The sequence below is a fragment of the Mandrillus leucophaeus genome, unplaced genomic scaffold, assembly GCF_000951045.1.
Source record: "Mandrillus leucophaeus isolate KB7577 unplaced genomic scaffold, Mleu.le_1.0 Scaffold544, whole genome shotgun sequence".
Lineage (NCBI taxonomy): Eukaryota > Metazoa > Chordata > Mammalia > Primates > Cercopithecidae > Mandrillus > Mandrillus leucophaeus.
This window is the reverse complement of record NW_012105853.1, coordinates 832,901-838,900: the sequence shown is the minus strand read 5'-3', so window position 1 is coordinate 838,900 and position 6,000 is coordinate 832,901. Positions and strand designations below refer to the sequence as shown.

The 6,000-nt window shown below is 50.5% G+C and overlaps 1 protein-coding gene across 4 annotated transcripts in view; it reads left to right on the top strand.

Annotated features, from left to right (window-relative positions):
- Window positions 1-4,523: 4,523 nt before the first annotated feature.
- The window catches only part of PKIG (protein kinase (cAMP-dependent, catalytic) inhibitor gamma), an 86,467-nt gene continuing 84,990 nt past the window's right edge, over window positions 4,524-6,000 (top strand). For all 4 annotated transcript variants that reach the window (XM_011997633.1, XM_011997632.1, XM_011997635.1 and 1 more), the window contains exon 1: window positions 4,524-4,721. The gene's annotated coding sequence lies outside the window, so the exon portion shown is untranslated. The remainder of the gene's footprint in view (window positions 4,722-6,000) is intronic.

The following is a 6,000-nucleotide window of genomic DNA, read 5'->3' as shown; positions in this document are numbered from 1 at the left end:
TCTCCTGCCTCAGCCTCCTGAGTAGCTGGGACTACAGGCGCGTGCCACCACGCCTGGCTAATTTTTGTATTTTTAGTAGAGACATGGTTTCACCATGTTGGCCAGGATGGTCTTGTACTCGACCTCGTGATCCACCCGCCTCAGCCTCCCAAAGTGGCATGAGCCACTGCGCCCGGCCATGTTTACCTTTCAAAAGGATCATTCTGGCTGCTGGTCAGAATAAAGACTGGAGCAGGGATGTGTTAGGGTTGAGGTATAGTAGAAGCAACGGCAGGACTAGTTCGGAGACTACTGCCATATATATAGCTGAAACCGCCTTTGCAAAATTATGACTGAGACAGTGAAAAAGATCTAACTCCATCTTCATTCTAACCTTTAAGCTGTCCTTGTTCCTTCCTGGGTGTAAGCTGAACTAACTTTGGGAGGAACTTAGTTTACAGTGTAAAACAAAGATGATAACAGCCCCTTCCCAAAACAAACCTTCCTCTTGCCTGGGTACTAGACTGACTTTGTTGGACTAACAAATTAGCCACAAGATTAGAAATTATGGTTTAGCAGTCACGCAGCTGGAGGCTACAAGATTCTGACCTTCCCTAAACGTTTCCTAAGATCAGCGCTTGAGATATTTTGCAGACCCTGAACTTGATGGATCAGCTGGCACCACACAGATTGATAAACCGGCTCATCTGATCTCGTGGCCCGCACCCAGGAACTGACTCAATGCAAGAGGACAGCTTCAGCTTCCCATGATTTCATCTCCTACCTGACCAATCAGCACTCCTTGCTCACTGGCTTCCCCCCACCCACCAAATTATCCTTAAAAACTCTGATTCCGCAGCCTGGAGCAGTGGCTCAGACCTGTAATCCTAGCACTTTGGGAGGCTGAGTCAAGTGGATCACTTGAGGTCAGGAATTTGAGTCCAGCCTGGCCAACATGGTGAAACCCCTGTCCCTACTAAAAAAACACAAAAATTAACCGGGTGTGGTGGCGCATGTCTGTGGTCCCAGCTACTCCAGAGCAGAGACTGAGGCAGGAGAATCACCTGAACTGAGGAGGCACAGGCTGCAGGGAGTGGAGATTGTGCCATTGCACTCCAGCCTGGGCAACAGACACCGTCTCAAAACAAACAAACAAAATCTCTGATCCCCGAATGCTCAGGGAGACTGATTTGAGTAATACTAGAACTCTGGTCTCCCGCACAGCCGGCTCTGTGTGAGTTACTCTTTATTGCAACTCCCGTCTTGGTAAGTCCCCTCTGTCTAGGTAGCAGGCAAGGTAAACCCACTGGCTGGTTACATAGCTTGAAGACAGCTCTGTATCTAAACTGTATCTACATCTATATCTACCTTGGTCAGTCTTAATTCTTGCTATGGTAATCTATTTTATTTTATGGTTGTATCATAATTTATTTCCTCAATTCCCTAAGGATAGACTTTTTGTTTGTTTGTTTGTTTGAGACAGGAGTCTCGCTCTGTCTTATAGGCTGGGGTGCAGTGGTGTGATCTCGGCTCACTGCAGCCTCTGCCTCCCAGGTTTAAGCAATTCTCCTGCCTCAGTCTCCCAAGTAGATGGGACTACAGGAGTGTGCTGCCATGTCTGGCTAATTTTTGTATTTTTAGTAGAGACAGGGCTTCACCACATTGGCCAGGATGGTCTTGGTCTCCTGACCTCATGATCTGCCTGCCTTGGCCTCCCAAAGTGCTGGGATTACAGGCGTGAACCACCGTGCCCAGCTTTTTTTTTTTTTTTGAGACAGGGTGTCCCTCTGTCACTCAGGCTGGAGTGCAGTGGCACAGTCTCTGCTGACTGCAACCTCCGCCTCTTAGGCTCAAGGGATCCTCCCACCTCAGCCTCCCGAGTAGCTGGGACTACAGGTGCACACCACCACACCTGGCTAAGTTCTTTATTTTTTTGTAGAGGCAAGGTCTCACTACGTTGCCCAGGCTGGTCTTGAACTCCTGGGCTCAAGCAATCTGCCCGCCTTAGCCTACCAAAGTGCTGGGATTGTAACTGCCCAAGGGGTTCACCTTGCACGCTGCCTAGACAGAGCCGACTAATCAAGAAGGGGGAATTACAAAAGACAAAGTAATTCACACAGAGCCTGCTGTGCGGGAGCCCTGAGTTTTGTTATTACTCAAATCATCCTCCCTGAAAACTCAAGGATCAGAGTTTTTAAGGATAATTTGGTGGGTAGGGGGCCAATGAATCGGGAGTGCTGATTGCTCGGCTGGAGGATGAAATTGCAGAGAGGTGCTGGGCGCGGTGGCTCACGCTTGTAATGCCAACACTTTGGGAGGCCAAGGCGGGTGGATCACGAGGTCAGGAGATCGAGACCATCCTGGCTAACACGGTGAAACTCCGTCTCTACTAAAAATACAAAAAATTAGCCAGGAGTGGTGGTGGGCGCCTGTAGTCCCACCTACTCGGGAGGCTGAGGCAGGAGAATGGTGTGAACACGGGAGTCATAGCTTGCAGTGAGCTGAGATCACACCACTGCACTCCAGCCTGGGCGACAGAGCAAAACTCTGTCTCAAAAAAAAAAAAAAAAAAAATTGCAGAGTCAAAGCTGTTCTCTTCTGCTGAGTCAGTTCCTGGATGGGGGCCACAGAATTGGTTGGCAGGTCCAGTGTGGACATCTGGTTGTTAGAAATGCAAAAACCTGAAAAGACATATCAAAAGGCTCATCTTAGGTTCACAGCAGTGATTTTACCTCAAAAGTAATTGGGGGCCAGGCACAGTGGCTCACGTCTGTGATCCTAGCACTTTGGCAGGCTGAGGCAGGCGGATCACTTGAGGTCAGGGGTTCAAGACCAGCCTGGCCAACATGGCAAAACGCCGTCTCTACTAAAAATACAAAAATTAGCCAGCATGGTGGCAGGTCCCTGTAATCTCAGCTACTGGGGAGGCTGAGGCATGAGAATTGCTTGAACCTGCGAAGCAGAGATTGCAACGAACCAAGGTCGTGCCATTGCACTCCAGCCTGGGCGACAGAGCAAGACACTGTCTCAAAAAATTAAAATAGAAAAATCTTATGACCTCTAGAATAAGAATAATGACAGGTATTTAGAACTCCAGCCCTTCTCATTTTGGCTTGGTGGCTGGTGGCCTGTGGCCTTTCATTTGTTTTACAGCAACAGTTTGGCTTTCTGGAAAGGGCTATTATTTAAACGATACACTAAATTCTTTCCCAAAGCTAGTTTGGCCTGGCTGGGCGCAGTGGCTCACACCTATAATCCCAGCACTCTGGGAGGCCGAGGCGGGCGGATCACCTGAAACTCTGGGAGGCCGAGGCGGGCCGATCACCTGAGGCGGGGAGTTTCAGACCAGCCTGACCAACATGGAGAAACCCCGTCTCTACTACAAATACAAAAAATAAGCTGGGCGTGGTGGTGCATGTTTGTAATTCCAGCTACTCAGAAGGCTGAGGCAGGAGAATCAATTGAACTCGGAGGTGCACGTTGTGGTGAGCCAAGTTGGTGCCGTGCACTCCAGCCTGGGCAACAAGAGTGAAACTCCGTCTCAAAAAAAAAAAAAAAAAGTTACTTTAGCCTATACCCAGGAATGAACAGGACAGTTTAGGGGTTAGAAGCAAGACAGGGTCAATTAGGTCTGCTATCTCAGTTATTATTCTTCGCAAAGGCAGTTTCAGGATGACAGGTGTGAGCCATCGAGCCCAGCCCTTGGTATTTTGACTGGTCGCAACTCTTTTGCTTTTACAAAAATGAAGTAATGAATATATCCTTTGTGCTCGGGTTTCAGCATTTCTGCAGTTATTCCAAGAAGTGTGATTGCTTGACACAAGGAAAAATAAATTATTCCTCAGATTGAAGTTAAATCTGATGATCTAATTCTCCATCAAAGAAACCAATTTAATCACTCTTTGACACACCACCCCTTCAGACTATAAAAGAGAGGAATCTGCCACCCCTCCCACATGAGTTTTCTTGTCTTCAAATATTCCCAGTCTTGGCAGGGAGTGGTGGCTCACGCCTGTAATCCCAGCATTTTGGGAGGCCCAGGCGGATGGATCAGCTGAGGTCGGAGTTCGAGACCAGACTGGCCAACATGGTGAAACCTTGTCTCTCCTAAAAATACAAAAATTAGCCGGGCGTGGTGGCACCTGCCTGTAATCCCAGCTACTCGGGAGACTGACGCATGAGAATCGCTCGAATCCAGCGGGCAGAGGTTGCAGTGAGCGGAGATTGCGCCACTGCACTCCAGCCTGGGCGACAGAGTGAGATTCTGTCTCGAAACAAAAACAAAAAAACAAAAACTCAGTCTATCAAGCCACCACCTCAGGCTCCGTTTCCTCCTCGCACGGTCCCCATCTGAGGTTGCAAAGAGATAAACTGAGGCACAAGCAGTACTCGCGGCCCAAGACCTCCCCCTGGCCTCACTGTCCCCCTTTCCTTCTCTTCCCCGGGCCTACTTCCAACCCGGATCCCTCCTTCGCAGCTCAGCCCTCGACTCCCACCTCGTCCCTCGACTCCCACCTCGTCCCTCACCTCGTCCCTCCTCTGCCCCCTCCGCGGCTGCGGAAAGGGACGCGAACCGTCCTGGTCCCATCCGAGCCGCCGTAGCGCGAGTGCCGCGGGAGTTCGGCAGCCCAGGTCGCCAAGGCAACGGGCTGCGCTGCGGGTTGCGGGCTGCTGGCGCTAGGCTGCCCCGGGGAGGCGCTGCGGGCCGGCGGCCCAGGCACTGCGAGGCGGCGAGACCGCAGGTGAGCAGGAGCTGGGCGCCCGGTTGCGGCCCCAACGCTCCGGGCCTGGCGTCGACTCCTCGCAGGGGGCGAGGGGCTGAGCCGCCGGGGACCTCGGGGAGGGAGGCTGCGGTCCGATCTTTGTCCCTCAGCCACGCCGGGGACTGAGCCCCCGACGCCCTTTGACCCCGCCCAGCGTTCAGGGAGAGTCCGTTTTCGGCTGTTTATTTTATTTGTAGCCATTGGTAAACCTCATTCGAAAGTTTCTTAAAAAAAAATCCCTTCTTATTTGGGGGCCGGAAAATAACTCGAAACTGTGCAGAAAATGTATTTGTGTGTGCGACTGTTCTGGGGCCAGAGAGGATTGACTTCTTTGTGCGTCAGTTTTATCGTCTGCAAAATGGGAATCATGGTAGCACCTGTCTGATGACGTTATTACAAGGTAAATTTATATTTGAAATTCGTGGAGGTAAGTCCTCAATACTTGGGAGCTTTTATTATTCTACTACAACGAAGACCATCATTGAGCATTTATTGTGAGTCAGGGCCCGGGCTGATAGCCAGGGTAAAAAAGTGAACAAGAGACATCGTGTCCTGAGGGAACTCCACAGTTTTCCGGAGGAGACAGACCCGTAAACAAGAATTCACAGTGATTCCGGTTATGATTTTGGACGTGCAGAGGGACTGTGAATGCACAGAGAAAACAGTTTAACCTGGGTTTCTGGAGGTGAGGTTAGTGTGGATGATCAGGGAGAGATGCCAAAAGAAGGCGACTTCCAAAATGAGACAAGAAGGCTGCCTTTATGTTGACCAGAAGATGAGGCTGGTGGAGTGTACCTTGCTGTAGGTAGAGAAAGCAGTGTGTGCAAAGCCTTGGGGAGAGAGTGCAGACTTCTTGGGAATCTGCAAGGATTTCAGGCTAGCTGGAGAGCAGATTATGAGAGTTGGAGGGGGTCTGGCTAGATGGTGTTTGAGAGACAAGCAGGTGCTCCTCCTGAAGACTCTTCGTAAGTGTGGAGGAGTTTGGGCTTTATCTTGGGGGCAGTGGGAGGCCATCAAAGGGTTTTAAGCCAGAGGTGTGTGTTTTTGATCAGAGGTATGATTTCAGAAAGATCAGTTTTTTGTGTTCCTCTCTTGGTCTTTTTTTTTTTTTTTTTTGAGACTCTTGCTCTGTCGCCCAGGCTGTAGTGCCGTGGCGCGATCTCTGCTCACTGCAAGCTCCACCTCCCGTGTTCACACCATTCTCCTGCCTCAGCCTCCCGAGTAACTGGGACTACAGGCGTCTGCCACCACGCCCGGC